We start from the raw sequence: 19780 nt of genomic DNA, 5'->3' as shown, positions 1-19780 counted from the left end.
TTCTCGAGAGCTCACGAGTCCCATAAGCTACTATAGCCCTCTCCCTCTCTCTACGTCGTGCTACTGCAAGATGTCTCTGTCTATAAACCCAGAATCTATAATCAGCAATGGTACGTGTCTGCCACTCTGCTCGTGTAAGCTCCTCTGCTGTAAGGACACGCTACTCATGAGAAGTAGCACTACTGCGCTAGCACCATCACCCGAGGTGCCACTAGGACCAGCACCACCCACACGCTCGTATGCTGTGATCTGGCTCTCGTGAAGGACTCTCTAGTATGCATCAAACTCATGTGCACTCGAGTCCTAAGTCAGTAGTAGCTGAGGTAAAATCAAGAGACCTGCAGTCCTAGCATCTACTCGTCGAGATGATGCAAGACAAATGGAAAAAATGTCCACATCCCAGGGCATATCCACCAGTACTATCAATGTCCTCGATACAGAGAGCGCAACAGGCATCATGGAGGAATGGTGGTACATCCTGAGGGAGAGGTCGTAAAAAAACCTCTGTAAAATAACAGGTTGTGGATATAAAGGCAAGTAGGGCACTGTCACGTCTGAGGATCTGCGAAACTCTCAAACATGCAGCATCAACTGCTCTGCCCTATGATGTCGTGCAATCCGCTCCATAATCATGTGATGCTGCATGTCTCAGCTCTAGAACTCTCTACCTCAGTCCGTCGAGCCTACGCAAAAAAGTAAAGCATAAAAATAATTGATTAGTCTCTCTCATAAGGTATTACTTAAAGAAATTTATAACTTAGGACCTTAATTATAACTCTTTTACGTGCAAGAGAAACCTACCTGCTGGATGTCACACTCTCTCACATGCCATGCCTTTGCCTCTGCCATCTACAATGCAGCTCTAAGGAGGTTAATCTCCGCTACTCCTACTCAGTGGTAGGTGTGGGACCCTACGTGACACAATCAACCATGCCGCTCATGTAAAAATATAGAAAAGTACACATAAATATGTAAATAAATGACTAAAAAAACTTAAGAAGTAATAAATATATAAATACCTCAACATTTGTCATCGTCGGTATCGATCCTAAGAACAAGCGTACCATGTGTTGGATGCTCCCCGTGTGGTACTCCGTACGTCGATGCCAACCTGGGTGCTAAGAGCCTCGACTGTCGACATAAGCACAAATGAAGGATCTACAGGAGCTACACGAAGGGCTGGTGGAGGCCGCCTACCCTTGTCCTGGAGCAGCCTCTCGGCCAGCACCACCACCTGGCTGATGGCTAGTGTAATCCACCTGCTCCCCTAAGACAAACTCCGCATATAATTGCTTTGCGAAGTATATGGGAATTTGGCGGTTGTTCGGTATCCTCCCATATGCGGCAACATTTCGACTATAAATATGTGCTGTCATACGAGGATGTGAACACCGCAAAATAGTAAGGGGCTTGCCCGCCGCCCCAGGCCTCATCCCACGACTATCGAGGAAAAGATCTAAGTAGGCCCCATCCCTAATCGGACCAAGATCACAGACCTGACGATATGTCAAGCCATGTGACACAGGAGCAGTGCGATGGTGGGCTATCCACTCATCTACATAAACAATATCGTGAAGGCTACGAAGGGACGAAAGCATCGCCTCCAAGTCTGCCACGATATGTAAATGTAGATGGTGTGTCTCTAGCACTCCTACAGATAGCCGCTAACTCGCGGTCTATCTCCGCGACCTATGAGGTCCACAATAGACGAGCGGCCCTCCATGCTAAAACCTAAGCCTAACACAAAGGTCCAATGTGAAGGGTCCAATGCTTAGTGCTAATAAGTAGCACTAATGAAGCTATAAAATAATGCTAATGGGACCACTAATGCTAATCCAAATCAAGAGAGTAAGGAGAGTGAGAACGACTTCTGACAATGAGGCAAAAAAAAAGTTTTTCAGTTTTATAACCTCGAACGAGGTTCGGGGCATCATGCACTTTAGGGTTTGCAAGATGATATAAGCTCTGGATTTTAGGGATAGTGAGACAAACGGCCAAGATACACACTTAATTTTAGGGTAGGTGAAGGATCGATGCGGCTGAGATTTGAAATTAGTATCTCGTTCGAGGTACATGGACGGCTTAGATTTTAAGTCATTACCACGACCGAGGTATGTTTGACAGTCGAGATTCATTAAATACCTTGATCGAGATATTTAAACGACTGGGATCGCATCTTCCAATGTGCGTGAATGGACGGTGGAGATTGCATTGGGATACCTCGAACGAGATATGTGGACAGTGGGGAGATTGCATCTCTTTACCTCGAACGAGGTATTTCAATGGTCGAGATTTGATTTCAATATCTCGTTCAAGATATGTGGACGGTGGAGATTGCATCTCTATACCTCGAACGAGGTATTTCAATGAATGGTCGAGATTTTATTTCAATATCTCGTTTGAGATACGTGGACGGTGGAGATGGGCTAGTCAAATATACCTAGGGAGATACAACATGGCATTGATGTGGATCCGAGTGGCATGAATATCTCGATCGAGATAGTGTGGTGGCGGTGACCTGTATTGGTGACATGGATGATGACTGGAAACCCGAACCTGCTAGTGTGGCATTAGATGGTATCTCGTTCGAGATATGTCGTTTTAGGCTTGGGAGGCATGTGTCGTGTTTTAATTGATGCGTGGATGTCTCAATTTTAGAGAGAGTGAACGAAAGTGAGTACCCTCATCTTGCAACCGCCCTTACCAACTCATAAAGAAGAAGAAGAAGTGAGTCTAGCCAGAAGCAACATCTTCTTACCAACTCATAGGTGGAAGGTTGTAAAAGAACTTTATCACCATCGTTATATTTTGCATAGCTGTTGTATGCAGTTGTAGGGCTGTATGACACTGCAAAAACAATTTTTCATAGCATCAACATCAACATCTGCACAAAACCTAATAAGGGTATCTTCATGGAGGCAACCGACTACAGTACACCAAAAGAGTAGAAACCTTCACATAGTTGCTCAAGCTGGGCTTCAAGCATAGTTCCTTTGCTCGAGGAGCCAGCAAGCATGCTGGTGAAGCTAAGGACGCCGGGAAAGGCAAATTGTAGGAAGGTATACAAGAAGCAGCAAAGGAGGGAGGTGAGAAGGCCAAGGAATATGCTGGAAATGGCAAAGAGAGCCTCAAAGAAGCTGGCAGACAGAAGGCGCTCCTTCGAGTAAGGAAGCCATCTCAACAAGGAGGCGGTGCTGAAGATTCTACACGTGGACTGAATTCAAGGTTTGCAAACTGGCAAGGTATGGCCATGTAACCAACAATCTCCGTCTAGGCTCCATAGTGAACGACCCACTGAGCATAAAGCGCACAACAAAATGGATGCCATCGTTGTTAGAAAGAAGCACCGTCGAGCTCGCAGTAGGCAGACAAATGCGGTAAGGTTTTGTTTTAAAATTATTTAAAAACAAAAAAGAAAAAAGGAAAAAGAAAAAAGAGAGAAGGTTATTTCTTGATAAACTCATCACTGCGGATTTCATCTATGAGATCGAGTACGCAGATTGGCTCTCACCAATCGTAATTGTGCCAAAAAAGAATGGGAAATTGAGAGTCTGTGTGGATCTCAAAAACACCCACTAGTAAAAACCACTATCGTACGTATATTAGAACAGGTAGCAGGTGAAGAAGCTTATAGCTTCTTAGATGGTTTTTCAAGCTATAATTAGGCGTCCATGGCACCAGAACACCAGCACAAAATGGCCTTCAATACAATGTGGGGAACATATGCTTATAAGGTTATGCCTTTTGGCCTCACCAATGCCTTAGCAAACTTCCACAACGATTGATGTGCACGGCCTCAAGGACTACTTGCAAAAGTGGCTGGAGGTATTCATTGATGATCTGTGTGCACACTCACGCTGGACTGAATATTTGGCTTGCTTGAGAAAGGTGTTTGAGGGATGTCGATTATATCATATATGCTTAAACCCTTTGAAGTGTCAATTCTCGGTCAAGCATGGTGTAATCTTAGGGCATATTGTATCTAAAAATGGCATCTCCACGGATGAGAGAAAGACAAAATCGATCTTGGAATTACCCCCACCTACCACCTACAAAGGTGAATAGAGGTTTATTGGCCACATTGGGTATCATTTATGCTTCATCATATTCTATGCTGAAATCGCCAAACCATTATATAGACTACTCATTCTCTTTAAATGGATTGAGGAATGCCAAGAAGCATACAATAAGTTGAAGAAAGCACTGGCAAGTGCACATATTCTAAGACCACCCAACTGGGATCTTGTATTCCACGTGCACATCGATGCATCAAATTTTGCGCTAGGATGTGTATTGGTGCAACCTAGGGAATTCAAATTGGATTACCCAATTTTCTTCGTAAGTTATCAACTAAACAATGCAGAGAGAAACTACACCACGATGGAGCATGAAGGGTTGGCCATGGTTTATGCTGCAAAGGAATATCGACATTACTTACTGGCCAACAGATTTGTATTCTTTGTGGACCATTAGGCCCTATTATATTTGGTGAACAAGCCTTGCACCACGGGAAGAATCACACGATGGTTACTTCTACTCTTGGAATTCAACTTTACGAGACGACGATTATGGTAAGAAAAGGGACACAACACGTGTTGGCCGATCATATATCTAGAATTCCAAATGGAGAATCTGCAAACTGGCATTGATGATGATCTCCTAGATGCTTGTTTGTTCCAACTTTGATTTAAGACTATCTAGCTTATGTTTTTTGCAAGATTGACCTTTGAACGAGGATAAAATGCGTCGACTTATTGAGCTGGCCGCACCTCATCAATTGATTGCTGGAGAATTATATAAGCTAAGTAAGGAGATTTAAGACTATCTAGCTCATGTTTTCCGCAATATTGACCTTTGAACAAGGATAAAATGCGTCGGCTTATTGAGCTCGCCGCACCTCATCAATTGATTGCTGGAGAATTATATAAGCTAGGTAAGGATGATATCTTAAGAATATGTGTGTGAGAAGATGAATTTGTCATGATACTAGAAGAAGCACACTCAGGAATAGCTGGAGGACATTTCGCTGGAGAAGCTACAACTCGCCAAGTGCTTCAAAGCGGGACTATGGTGGCCTACGTTATTCGGGGGCGCCATAGATTTTTTTAAAAAATGCGAGGAATGTCAGAGATTTGCTATTCCACAACAAAAAGACAAGATGCCACTCACCCTTGTAATCGTAAGACAACCCTTTAAGAAATGGAGGATTGATTTTATTGGACTCATTAGTTCAGCAGTGCTGCATCTGTCTCACAAGCCTGATATGTAATCGTGGCCACATATTATTTCACAAAGTGGGCAAAGGCAAGAGCCTCTAAACGACCCGATGCTCAAACCATAGCCAAGTTTTTATATGAATAGATCCTTTCAAGATTTGGCTACCCACTTGAATTAGTCAGTGAGACCAGGGTTCACATTTCATTAATTAGGTGATTGAACACTTACTTATAAGATTCCTTGTAGTACATCGCAAATCATCAGCTTATTATCTACAAGCAAATGGCTGTAGCCAGATGCAACACATAGAGAGGTAATACTTAAAAGCTTAAAAACAACACAAGAGTAGGAAAACAAATTCCAAACATTAGAGGAACACAACAAACTACTCAGCAAGAAAGTGGTTCAGAGGATCAAAGAAAACACGGAGCTCAAAGCACATGTAGAACAAGCCAAGGAGTAGCTTCAAAAGGAAGTGGCACATGCGAGAGGAAAGGAAGATCAACATACGCAACAACTTAAGGATGCCCATGACATGTAAGGAAGAAGGGTTTAAGGGACACATCATTGAGCTAACTGACGCCATTGCTTCAACCAAACAAAGAGTGGTCAACCTTCAAACCAAAAGGGAGCAGATAAACAAAGCCCATGTTGACAAATTCAAAGCTTTAAATGAGGTGATCCAAGCAAAAACTATGGAGATTGATCACATGCTGTGGCCAGCCACCAATAGGTGCTTGAACATGCACATTAGCAGTTAAGTAGCAGCCAAGGCTTGGCAGCGAAAAGGCTAAAGTAGATTGAAGATGCTAATGCAGAGGCCACCACTGCAACAAGAAGGACACAAGAAGAGGCTACAAGAAGATATGAGGAGCTGGCCCCTGTTAAAGAGGTATGAGAGGCTGTAATTTCTGAGCTCCTTTCCACCAACAACGACTCAAGGATATAGGAACTGGAACACCAGCTCACCATGCAACAAAGGAGTCAGAGAATGGAAACAACTCATGAATTATGACTCCTCATTGAACATGCCTCGGAGATAGGTTAGTTGTTTGCCAGTACCTCCTCGAGCCCCTCCTCAAACATTAACATTTTTTTAATCTACACTAACCCTCTCTCTCCTTTAATACAAGATTAACCTCACAGAAGACCTCAGTCTAGGAGACCTCACACTCATTCTCGTCAGAATACAAAAATAGATGCCGACCCCACCATCATAATGGGAATCCTTCGGGGGGATATAGTACTAACCAACCCAACTAATATATTTTTCTATCCCTTACATCCCATTGTGCTCAATCTTCGTAGGTGTCGAGTGCTACAACAATTAGACATCTTGGATGACAGTGTCGATAAACTCAACCTATTTATGCCAAAAGATATCCCAATAACACCGGCCAACTACAAGGTTGTTGCAAGAAGCTATCAATGGGTCATTAGCCACGGTTGGATAGAGGTTTATAATACCCATCAGCATCTAAATATTTTAGAATCCACCTTATATCATCCCTATAGTATTATGAAATTTTAGCAAAATATCCATAAGCATTTGGAGTATATGCTCACTAATGTGGTTTATAATTTTGATAAGCAACATATTGGATATCCTAATATAACCACAAATGATATAACTGAACTCCAAGAATTTATGAACACTAACAAGCCCAACCACCCACCCCCAAGTTTAGGAGAGGGTCAAGAAGAGACACAAGGCTCCTCTATTTCAGCTACTTATCCCGTGTTCTCTTCAATCGCAAGTAAATAGCCATTTTCGAGTTTAGCTCCTCCTAACAAATCTGAGGCAGATTGCACATTCTCTCGCTTACCTTCTATCCCTATTGTTATTCCCACTAACCCTCTCGCCCTATTGTTATTCCCACTAACCCTCTCGCTTACCTTCTATCCCTATTGTTATTCCCACTAACCCTCTCGCCCCCAAGAGGAGAAGCCGACACCCATTCTATCTCCACCACGACCACTTGATGAGGTACGTAATATCCAACCTCAAGATGACATTGGAGCTTTTACTGACATAAATGTTCTTGAGTCCTTGACAACTACAAAATACAAGGGGTTCATTAGAGTAGGAAACCCACTTTTAAAGCCAAAACTCATGCTCAAGGTCTTGATGATGCAAATCACACCATTTCAAGCCACCCAAAGGATCATGCCTGATGCTTATTCTGCAATGGAATCATGAAGGCAGCCTTATGTGCCTTACCCTCTCCGTGCACCAATGCCGAATTTAGAAGTGTTGTTACCAATCGGGGGAGAAGGCACATTATGGGAGAACATGGCTAAGAACACAAAGCTGGCAAACCCCCACTTTAGCTGGCCTGTTAGAAATCTGAATTGTCACCTTCATAAGTGGCTACTATTTTTGCAAGTGGTGCTAGGCACACCCAGTTCATACAAGGGGAGGCTATACAACCATCATCACAGATGATACCAATCCCCGCATTGAGGATTTTGGTATACAACCGGATTGGCGAAAGGAAAATCTGATGATTCCCGAATATAGTCATCAATACTAGCGCTCTCGGCAACCCAACGAGTGGATCCACTCTACATTCCCATCAAGTAGAGGCTCACTCCACTCCAATTCCACGATGCAAAGCGAAGAGATAGCCAACAAGACAATAAATTCTCACATGGATATGAGCATGGCACATAATTCCTGATCCAGACATCATGGTTGCTGTCAGATTCCTGAAGTTGGTCATAGTCCTTATCGATCAGCTAAGGGAAATGTATGATGGATTTGAGGCAGAACAGCTTTGCTTTGACATGAACAAGGGGCCCAATCAAAGAGGCATGATGATGTATTATCATCGTCTATGGTGTCTTCCCAGCTACATGCATATCACGTTTGAAGACATGGTGGTGGACACCGGGTTCTGGACTTCACACTCAGCATTCAGAAGAACCCTAAGAAAGTTTTAATCATGCCAAAACTTCTACAGACACGAGTTTGGCGACCAGGTCTTTCAACCTCGGTAAAAGGTTTTGAGGACAGAATCTACATCAGGTGGGGGGGATGCTAATCCCATTTTGGATTAACAAAGATGCTCCTCCAATTGAGGATATTAATAAGTGTCATGTACAGGCACTATAAAAGTTGTATTGAGAAGCTGGCTACCCAAGGCCCTAGTTAGTAAGTTTTGGGTGCCCAAGTGTGAATAAGGGCTAGTGGTATAAAAGGCAATCCTCATAATGAAATGATACAATCCCCCTTTATGCTATGAGAACTCTTGTGCTTTGTCTTAAGAGAGAGAGAGAGAGAGAGAGAGAGAGAGAGAGAGAGAGAGAGAGAGAGTGCTCTAGTACATGTGCCTCTTTTATGCATGCATGTGTGTGTGAGAGAGTGAGAGGTCGATTGCCTTGCATTCGTGGTATGAGCGACTCTGCCCGGTGACAGCGTGGAGGAGTGGAGCTTCCAAAGCGAGCTTAGGAAGCCTCAAGGGACATGATCTCGAAGCATTGGTAAGTACCCAATGATTGTTGTGTCTATTTCTTCTCCCATTTGCGGTTGTGTGTGGAGTTTTCCCTCTTTGGAGATGCGATAGCCCATAACAGTGATTCCCTCTCTGTTAGAAAGTGGTGGGTATACTATGCATATTAATTAATTCCATTATGAATGTTTTTTATGAAAGCATCCCGAGTTTCATGAGGGAAACAAAGGTTCAACTCCCATCACTATCATGTCTCTAGGCGACAACAGTGAAGCAAAGAATGTTAACTTGTGGTCTTCTACAATGGACACTTGGTGTGTTTCCATGGATTGCCAAGAAAATGGTATGCTGCTGTAATTTACTTCAATTCTTTATCTACCCACACCACACTCCATAGGTATGCAACTCACATTGCTATACGTTTCTTTGATTGTTGTCTTCTCCTTGCATTGACATGACCATGTTGTATTAGGGTATTGCAATCATTCTCTAAGTTTTGTTCTAGTCGAAACATGGAGAGTGAGCTTGAGAGCCCACAAGACCGGTGCAATGTCACAACGGCGGAGTTATGCTAATATGTTCATCTTTATTTTGTTTTTGAGCTTGATTGTTGTCTTTCTTCTATCAACATGGTTATGCTCTTATGTATTAGATGCCTCAACAACCCAATGCGGTTGATTGTGGATATAACATAATGGCATGGATGATGTTCTTGATCAAGGGAGGATCACAAGGCAAGAGGGAAAAGAAATGGGTAAGCTTTGAAGCCTCTTATTTGTTGGAATGAATTCATAGAATGCCTAAGTGATAGAATGTCTTGGTGCAGCTTAGAGAGCATGGTTTACACATGTGGATGTGGAGATCATTAGAATAGACTCCTTCAGTGGACTCATGGACTTTTCCTTTGCATGTAGGTTTGATGTATATCTTTTTCTTAGCATGGATTTGGACTATATACCTTTTTCTTAGCATGGAGATTTGATGTATATCTTTTTGGTTAGGCTTCACATAGTCCTCGTGTTTTGCCACAATATGAAAGAGAAGTTTTTGATTGACAAGCTCCTTTAATGGAGTCAATGGATTCATGGCCTTTTTATTAGCATCATGGAGCTTTGATGTATGTCTTTTTTGAATGATTTCAATGTGTAAGTTTGAATGATTTCAATATCTTTTTATTAGTATACCAAGTGTGAAGTGGTAAATTTCCTAGACGTTCTTAGTACTATTACAGCCCAAAATCACACATCATTCGTATCTGTGAAGTAATCTCGGGCTCTTAGAGTAAACTTGGAAAGACAAGATTACTAACACATAGAATGGAAACAGAGTATGCAAAAGGATTACCTGCCATGGTAATCTAGAGTGGCCCGAGATTACTATGTTGGTAGAGAGCAAACCATGATACACTCTCTGTCCATGGAAATCTTGTTAGAGTAATCTCGAGTGGCCCAAGATTACTATCACATTCCAATATTGCTATGTTGGTAGAGAGCAAACTGTGATACAGTCTCTGTCCATGGAAAGTCTACTATAGTAATCTAGGGTGGCCCGAGATTACTATCACAATTCGAGATTACTATGTTGTTAGGGAGAAAACTGCGATACAGTATCTGTCCATTACAAGTCCGTTATAGTAAACCCAGGAGGTCCGAGATTGCTCTCTCAGAGTTTGAGATTTTCATGTTGGCAAGTAGCAAACCACAAGTCAAAGTCTCTCTCTATGGAAACTAATCTCATATTAGTGGGGGCCTGAGATTCCTCACATAATTAGTAAGGAGCATCGAGTTAGTCTCTGCCCAAAGCATAGTAATCTTAGACTGTTCTAGTGATCTCGGAATCCTGAAATTACTTTGTAACTTCTTACAGAGAGCAAAAACATCCTCATGTAGTGTCATGGCTTTGTTGTAGTAATCCACAACATTATTTATTAATCAACCACACTTATGCACATCTTACTGATTTCAAAAACTTGTTAACAATTCTTGGGATATTAAGTATAATTAGGCATATCACACGTCAGGAAAAGTTAAATTGAGTTAGAACATGTTGCATGTACATAAGGATCATCCTCACTTGGGATGCCAAGATATTGTGAAGGTGAGATCCATTTAGAAGAGTCAGAGTGAAGCATCTCTTCTCCTCATCCTCCAAGCTACAATACTCACAAGAAGTTATTCTATAGTAAAAGCTATTGGAGTCATTACAGACTTCGACCTCCTTGCTCAAGAGACTTGCTTTAGGTACATGCCTCATGGCCAAAGGAAGTAGTGCATGGCAAGTGTAACATTATATGGTAATTTTAGGATCCATCATTAAGGTTTTAGAAAAACGTGGGCACCAAATGCAAGGCCTTTTTTCAAGACGCATGTGTTATCGGCCATGATGATGCTTTTTTTTAAGAACACCCATTTGGTGTGTCTCCTTGTTGGGTGCCAACCAAGGTGGAGGCCTCAAGTGAGGCAACAGTCGTGGGGCGAGAATCTGAAGATCCGCTTTGGAGAAGGAAATGCAAGCAACGGCAGCCTCGGTCAGGGATGACGGAGTGGCTGCCATGGAGTCCTCCTGAGGAGGGCGAAGACCAGAATAGGCCGAAGCTTGCCGAATAGAGCAAAAACCCCCAAAGAGCCTGAAAGCACCAACTTGCATGGAGGGAAGAAAAGGAGAGAGGAAGAGAACAAAAAGGAGGATGGAAAAAGGGAAGAGGGGGGGGGGTTGCTCTCAAAAGGGGCGGGGCGGCCCATCCATGGGTTGGGGCACTTTTGCTTGTGGCTTTTGTGGTGCGCCATGACCAAGTCAGGTTTGGGTGACATGGGCTTGAATTTGCCACAGATTGCCTCGAGTTAGCATGTCGATTTGCCGTGAAGCCAGCAATGATGCAGGTGTCTCTTGAAAGCTTTCATTGTTGTAAGATGAGTTCCACTTTGTTGGGACCTTTATCTGGCATTCATGTGGGATGTTAAAAAGGATGTATTTGAGCTCTTGTATGCAAAGGGATATCTCCTCTTCAATATTGGATATTCCATGGGCTCATCACATATGCCATTGGATATGGTGGAGATGCCATTACATGTGCATTGTCAATTATGGGAAGTTGCAAGTGTGGAAAATGCTTCGTGATTATTAACCGGATGCCATAAAGATGCTTGCATTCACTAATCCAATATGGAAAATCACAATAATTACTTTTATGCTCACATGGAACCATTGGCTAGGATTAGAGCTACTTTGTATCTTGAAATACAATGTCATCTTGTTCACAATTTACATGTAAGATGAGTCTTATTGATACCATTGTAGAATTCATTCTCCCTCAAGCAATCTAGAAGTGTGCTTCTTTGATGATTCACGAATGCTAAATCGACCGGAATCAGATATCACACAAACACACAAAAGAATGAAAGGTGATAGAATACACAACCTTCATGACACTATTGGTATTGTCACGTACCTATTTCCGGCTTTTGCTTGAAGAACTTAAGTAAGGTTCCACCCATATGATCCAGTTTTGGAATCTCCTACAAGTCTATGGAGAAGGTCTACCATAGATCGATTAATATAGGCATCCCCAAGAGTGTGTTTATGGGTATTGTGATGTACCCATTTCCTACTTTTTCTTGAAGAACTTAAGTAAGGTTCCACCCATATGATCCAGTTTTGGAATCTCCTACAAGTGTATGGAGAAGGTCTACCATAGACCGATTAATACGGGCATCCAAGAGTGTGTATTTGATATATTGTTATAACCTCTCCACAAAATTGGTTGTATCAATATTTTCATGGTTAAACAAACATCCGAATTTGGGCCATCATCTCCTTCGCATGCAGTTATGTGCACACCATCCATTGGTGGCATAGCAGACAATGGTGTTGCATGTTGAATACCTTTGTAAAAGTAGTTGATATCTCATCTCAAAGTCCTCTTATGTGGAACTGTGCATAAGATTTCAGTATATATATCATCCCGCATGTCTTTTGGAACCTGAAATCCCACAATGCCAATAATACTATTATCCCCTACAATCAAAGTACACAGACATCACAATGTTGGATTGAAAAATACTGAAAGGCCTTTACCCGTGGGTGGAAGAAGATTCTTGACCCATGCCTTCTTAGCATGGAACCAACATAATAAAATGTGGCTTGAAAATTGGTGTCGAGTTCCACTCTCCTCAAGAACCCAACAATGTGGGTCTTCATTGACCACATGTAGTATGGCTTCTGATTCCATTTATGACTTGTCAATCACAAGAGCTGTAGGGCGAACATTACTTAATCTAGAGAAAATAAGTCTAAGAGTTAGCTCCAAGGAAATGACCTCTTGATGGGTCCCTGGATCACATGTGCACATCATGAACCATATTCCAGTATACCCACACCAGGTTGATTTGGTAGAAATGCAACATACAAGAGTAATCCAAAGATGTTTGTCTTAAAGGTGCTGTGTATGGCCTAAGAATTTTTAGGAGAGAAACGTATGGACATTTCAAATATCCAATCATCTTGAATAATTAAGATGAATGGCCTATCTTTCGGCTCCTCTGCATTAGGGTTATATGGGTGATAGTATAACACCTACATGGCACAATGGGTGAGATAAGAGAGATTGTACATGTTTCAAGCCCCACTGAGGTAATGCATGCTACTTTTTTTTGTTATCGCAAAACTAAAGCCTCCATGTACATTGATGCCCAATCATCGTTTGAGAATCTACTTGCACCATGTCAGAAATTCAATCCATCAATATAAGTCAATCTAGAAACCCTAAACCATTCTTAAGGCGAAACCATGTCCACTTTTAACTGAGGGACAAGACTTTCACTTGCATTACGAACTTGGCCCTTCATAAGGAATCATGAAGAACTTGTAGATAGTGCAATCAAGAAAACATGCCTTCATCGAACAAATCTTCCATGTAGCATTCAATAACGGATGGGTGGACTAGCAAGTGAAACAAAGCACTCCTTGTAACCAGTACATGCCCTTCATGGATTGGGTTTATGAAAGCCTCATTGTTCCCATCCATGTATTCCACTTGCACTTTAAAGGGGTAACCACATTTCTTAGGTGTCCTCAATCTCTTTACCTTTTCACTTTGTTTGGCTCTCTCTATGGCATATATAGTCCCCCAAACTCTTTTGGTGGGCCATATTTGTTTGATGAATGCACCATCACTAACCTCAACTTGTGCTCAATCATTATGTCCTTCAAATGGGTGTCCATAGTAGTCTTATCTATTCTCATTACATTTGCTGGCTCCTTGTTTAGATCCAGCTTGTGGCACCAAGTTAGACGGGCAAGTTGGTTCTTGGTGCTCGTGTACCCACATGCATTGATGTTAGATGGGCAAGTTGGTTCTTGGTGCTCGTGTACCCACATGCATTGATGAACTCCTTGATGTAAGATGTGGGTATTCCATGCTTTCTAATATCAATGTACCATGCAGACTTGATTGCTTCAAGTGTGCCATTTACACCTCGATGCGATCCTTCACCTTCATTGCAATGACTAGCTAATTTTACAATGCGTTCCAATCCTCGAGACATGTGATCCTTAACTCCCATGTCTTTGGTAACCATCCTTTCCCTCTCCCAAGCATAGTCCATCTTTAATTCTTGGTCACCTCTTCAAATCAAGCACCCCTCTACTATCACATGCTTTTAACATCTCTAATTTCATGGTGACATCATCTTGTATGACTTTCATCATCATGTTATAGCTGTCCCAATTAAAGGAGCAAAAAGTATGGGGTAAATGCTGAATTGGATTAAGTGAGACCTTGTAGCTTTCATTGTCATTTATTTTCCTAACCCAGTTATCATCATCGAAGAATGGCTCTTCGACATCTAGACCCTCATTACTTATGCTATCACTTGTATCGGTATTGGAGTACTCTTCAATCACATTGCTAATGAGCCAATCCATCCTTGTGCAAGACCTTGTATCAGGAAGACCACATACATAACGACCACTTGCTGTGTTCTTTTTCCACCTTGAACTTATTAAAGAGTAAGAATCAATGCATTGGCATGAGAAAGAGAAGAGATAGAAATACCTTAGTAATCGAATGAAATACCCTTCAACAACCATTTTATGAACACCCTTCAAGGAGAGTGAATGGCACAACCGTAAATCCACCATAGTCCCAGTTTGCCCGAGTTTACTTATTTCCGTGGACTACTTTCATGGGCGCCATTGTGTGTAGAGCTCAAATTGCCTCGTTAGGTACCTACCCTTGATGGGTTGATTATAAGCATGTACGATGGGTTCGCCAGCCCTCATCCCCGGTGAGGCCGCCTCCACCTCACCGAGGCTGGGTGTGTGTGTTTCTAAATTTCCTGTACCTGCGGATAAAAAACAATTTTGAAAAAATCTTTTACTTATTATTAACTCTCAATAAATTGCAAAGATCCGGCGACCCACGAGATTACTCTGTTCTTGAGATTACTTTCCAGTAGAAATCGCCGGCAACTGTCTCCCCGCGTCGCGAAAAATGGATCCAACGGCACTCCTGCCTCGATTCGGCCCCGCACTATCGATCCCACTCGGTGTCAAATAAAAAGCTGAGGCCCAAAATTGGTATTCTTCTAAAGAAGCTGGGCACTGAACTCCTGCAAAAGAAGCACAACAATGAGTTATTGTAAAACTTCATATATATATATATGTATGGCTTTGATAAGGGCCAAATAGAGTGGTATGTCCTGAGTGTGTACTCTGCAAACTTCCAATCTTCCACCGCAAGAACTTGCACACTTGTTTCAATATTGTTGATCTTGCTCTGATCTCTGAAGCTCAGTTTCCCCCCCCACGTTCCAAGTTGAAAACAGACCCGCATGACCGGGCACAGCGCACACCGTAAGTTGCAGCACCAGCCTCGTTGTGACGACGGTAGAAAAAATAGAGGAGGCAGATGACGACGATAGAAAAATCAATCTATTTTTTTTCAGCAACCCAAAATATTTTGTGGTGCTAGAGTACTCCAATATTCTGGCCTAGGTAGAATAAACACCAATGCATTGCCATCAACGCCATACATAAAGTGTAAATGGACTAGCAATCAGTGACCAAAACAACTAATGGTGGCAAGCGATGGCTTCAACATACAAAATATGCCTTCACATGCATGTACTCCATAAATAGATGCCCCCACATGCATGTACCCCATAATATATATATATATATATATATATATATATATATATATATATAGAGAGAGAGAGAGAGAGAGAGAGAGAGAGAGAGAGAGAGAGAGAGAGAGTGTGTTTAAATGATGAGCATTAACGGTTGAAGTGTAAATGTGTTAGGGTTAGACTTGTGTGTGGGCTAACCAATTTTGTAAATGTGTTAGGATTAGACTTGTGTGTGGGACATCCACACATCCACAAATTTTGTAAAACATTACTAATGAGGTCCCATAAGTTGTACAAATTAATGAATGTGTGTGTGTGTGAGAGAGAGAGAGAGAGAGAGAGAAAGAGAGAGAGAAAGAAGAAGAAGAAGAGGAAGAAGAAGAAGAGGAAGAAGAAGAAGAAGAAGCCCTCTTTAACGTCATAGGACCAATCCTAATAGACCAAATCTGATCTATCCGACGAGAGTGAGATTCGAAAACAAGACATGTTGAGTAACAACTCCATGAGCTAACCAATCTACCACACTTGGGTGAGAGAGAGAGAGAGAGAGACAGAGAAAGAGAGTTGAAAGTGATGGTGGAGCATTGTCTTAAGCTTATATGATTTATCCAAGTGCAATCCCCAAAAAATGAAACAAAGAAAAGAGGTCCTAAAACAAGTAGTATAGTTTTCTTAAACTCTCTCCCCCACCCAACCCAAAAGTAAAAGAAAATCTAAGCTTTAAAGGGAAAAATTGAGTTGAGAAGAACAACAAATTTCTACGTTGTTCATCACAATAGACATGTGAAGATGATGATGTAGAATTGAAAGGTGAGAGGCCTAGCTTAGATGAGTAGGCAATATATTAAACATATCATCTTCTACCCCTTTTTCAAAATGATAAGGGCACTTATGCATCCTAGCTTTGAGTAAAGAAAGAGGAGGAGCATCATTCTTGCTTAACATTTTGGAAATTCTTACCTTCATTCTTGAGACTTCCTTTAATCTTTACTTTTGGTTTGTCTCCAAAAGCATGGAAATGTCCTTTTCCTTGTCAAACAAAAATATTCAACAAAATAAGTTTGATAACATTCCATGTGAAATGATGCAAAGATAATTCCATTGCTAAGACTTTAGAGAGTGTAAGACCCAATTGGGTTTTACAGAACATAGAGGCTCACAAATTAAGTTCAATCTATGTTACTTTTGGCATTTCTCATTAAACATAGGCCTACCTCTCCTTTTTGGAGCAAGAGAGAAAGAGAGCTGAAAGTGATTGTGGAGCATTGTCTTAAGCTTATATGATTTATCCAAGTGCGATCCCCAGAAAATGAAACAAAGAAAAGAGGTCCTAAAACAAGTAGTATAGTTTTCTTAAACTCTCTTCCCCACCCAACCCAAAAGCAAAAGAAAATTTAAGCCTTAAAGGGAGAAATTGAGTTGAGAAGAACAACAAATTTCTACGTTGTTCTATGCATTCATCACAATATACATGTGAAGATGATCATGTAGAATTGAAAGGTGAGAGGCCTAGCTGAGATGAGTTGGCAATATATTAAACATATCATCTTCTACTCCTTTTTCAAAATGATAAGGGCACTTGTGCATCCTAGCTTTGAGTAAAGGAAGAGGAGGAGCATCATTCTTGCTTAACATTTTGGAAATGCTTACCTTCATTCTTGAGACTTCCTTTAATCTTTCCTTTTGGGTTGTCACCAAAAGCATGGAAATGTCCTTTGCCTTGTCAAACAAAAATATATCAACAAAATAAGTTTGATAACATTCCATGTGAAATGATGCAAATATAATTCCATTGCTAAGACTTTAGAGAGTGTAAGAACCAATTGGGTTTTACAGAACATAGAGGCTGACAAATTAAGTTCAATCTATGTTACTTTTGGCATTTCTCATTAAACATAGGCCTACCTCTTCTTTTTGGAGCAAATTTTAGGTCTTATGTGTTGATTGTGACACTTCAACTATAACCGCCCTTTTTAATCTTGTAGCTCAAAAATGCCTACATTATCTTTGTAATAATACCGCAGTAGTACATTACAACTATTGGTTGACTTAAAGCAGCTATAATAATTTCAAGGTAATACTCATGCAAGAACCTTAGAAGGCTCCCATTGCTACAGTTTTTTAGATGTCTTTATAATTCTTGAAATATTGGGAGCATCATACCATTCAAGCCAAATGTATTACCATCCACAATAGTGTGGGGAAAATTTCCTAGCAATGCTCATCCTCTCATCCTCTCTCTCTCTCTCTCTCTCTCTCTCTCTCTCTCACACACACACACACACACACACACACACATGTAACGAAATGTAAGATGTCTCCTATTTTGTGATTTGAGTGCAATCTAGTATGATATATTTTTGAGCTACAAGTGGTTGTACCTTCATGTTTGTTAGCATGATTTTATGTTTGATCTCTACATTGGATTGCTCACACAAGGAAAGAAAAATGCTTAGTGGAAATACTATGGTACAATTCTCCAACTTGGACCTAGAAAGATATTATATAAAAGCACATTGAGGCTCTTTTTTAAATGGTGAAACAACCATTGTAATCTAACACCCTTTATTATTTTTATGTACTAGCATGTATTAAAGTCATTATCCAAAAGTGTCTTAATCCACATGGCATCCATCGCATTGTTGTTTTCATCTCTCTCTCTTTCTCTCTCTCTCTCTCTCTCTCTCTCTCTCAATGTGGACAATGGGCCCTCTTGCTCAATTTCTCTCAAAATGACCTTTTCCTCTCCCCTTGCCATGTGGAGATAGGGCTTGTTTTTCATCCTTTATTCACGTGAACCATGGATTCTCTCTCTATTTTTGTATCCTTGTCCTTTCTCCATGTGTACAAAGGACCCTTTTTCTTTTTTTGCCTCAACATAGGCGGTGTGCCTTTCACTCTCCATGTAGTCAATTCTCTCTCTCTCTCTCTCTCTCTCTCTCTCTCTCGCGAGCGTGTGCGCTTATAACTGTACTTTCATGTGGTCTTGAGCTATGCCACTTACAAAGCAAATTGGTGGCCATAGGGACAAGATTCAAGGCTCCTCATGCGCTACAACAACTAAGAGAGCTTCCTTTAAATGAAAGTGGGACTCTAGTGGAATCTTAAAGGCCTCACCAACTTAAAATCAATATATGCCCATTCAAGGGGGTGGCTCTAATGCTTTCAAAATAGGTTGCATGAGCAAAAGGAAAGTAGAAGCATAATCATCCTAAAACTCATCCACTTGTATGTAAAAACAATCACAAAGGGAGTTCTAGGAAATTCTCACATAAAATATAAATATCCAATTTCCCCCATGAGACCTTATGGTAATGCATAGCTTTTGTGAATACGCAATTTTGAGAAGTCCACTTTGACTTCATGTTTTTCATATAATTATCTTCTAATTGTGACATTATCTCTATATCTCTATATTATATAAAAGAAGAGTTTCACAAAGCCTCCACGTGGTAACAATTTGGAGGTTCAAGAAGAAAGAAGGTTAGGGTAGAATTTGAATTTGGAGGTTTGAAAAGAGGGACAAAGCACAAATTAGCCCACTAGAAAGTATTACGCTTCCACGTGGTAATAATTTGGAGGTTTGGAAAGAAAGAAGAAGGTTTGAGAAGGTTAGGGTAAAATTTGAATTTGGAGGTTTTAAAAGGGGAAAAGCACAAATTAGCCCACTAGAAAGTATTAAAAGCCTTACTAAGTGTTTCTATACAAAAATGGTAAACTTTTTTCTCTTTCTCTTTTTTTCTTTTTTGGGAGTCTACCCAAGAGCATACTCGACTTCGGGAGTTTTACGAGTACAATTTTGTTACTTTTTTAAAACTTTAAAAAACTTTACAGAGATCCAAAACGTGGCTATTAATTCATACTTTACAATTTTCGTTAATATTTTAGGTCGACACAAACATGGTTATTAATACACAATTGCGTTAATTTGAGAAAAGGCATGCAAAAAAAAAAATCTCTCCAACTCCATAGACAGACCGAAAG

At 41.0% G+C, this 19780-nt stretch overlaps 1 long non-coding RNA gene across 1 annotated transcript; it reads right to left on the bottom strand.

The window, feature by feature from the left end:
• Positions 1–15100: 15100 nt before the first annotated feature.
• Positions 15101–15578, bottom strand: LOC147629836 (uncharacterized). Its single transcript, XR_015267713.1, has 2 exons — positions 15380–15578; positions 15101–15277 (listed from the first exon to the last, which is right to left on the bottom strand). It is a non-coding gene; the product is annotated as an uncharacterized LOC147629836 (long non-coding RNA).
• Between the last annotated feature and the right edge of the window lie 4202 nt (positions 15579–19780).

This window comes from Cibotium barometz, chromosome 17 (assembly GCF_041138505.1).
Source record: "Cibotium barometz isolate CiBa-2024 chromosome 17, ASM4113850v1, whole genome shotgun sequence".
Lineage (NCBI taxonomy): Eukaryota > Viridiplantae > Streptophyta > Polypodiopsida > Cyatheales > Cibotiaceae > Cibotium > Cibotium barometz.
Note: the sequence above shows the minus strand (reverse complement) of the source record. Positions and strands in the feature narration are given on the sequence as shown.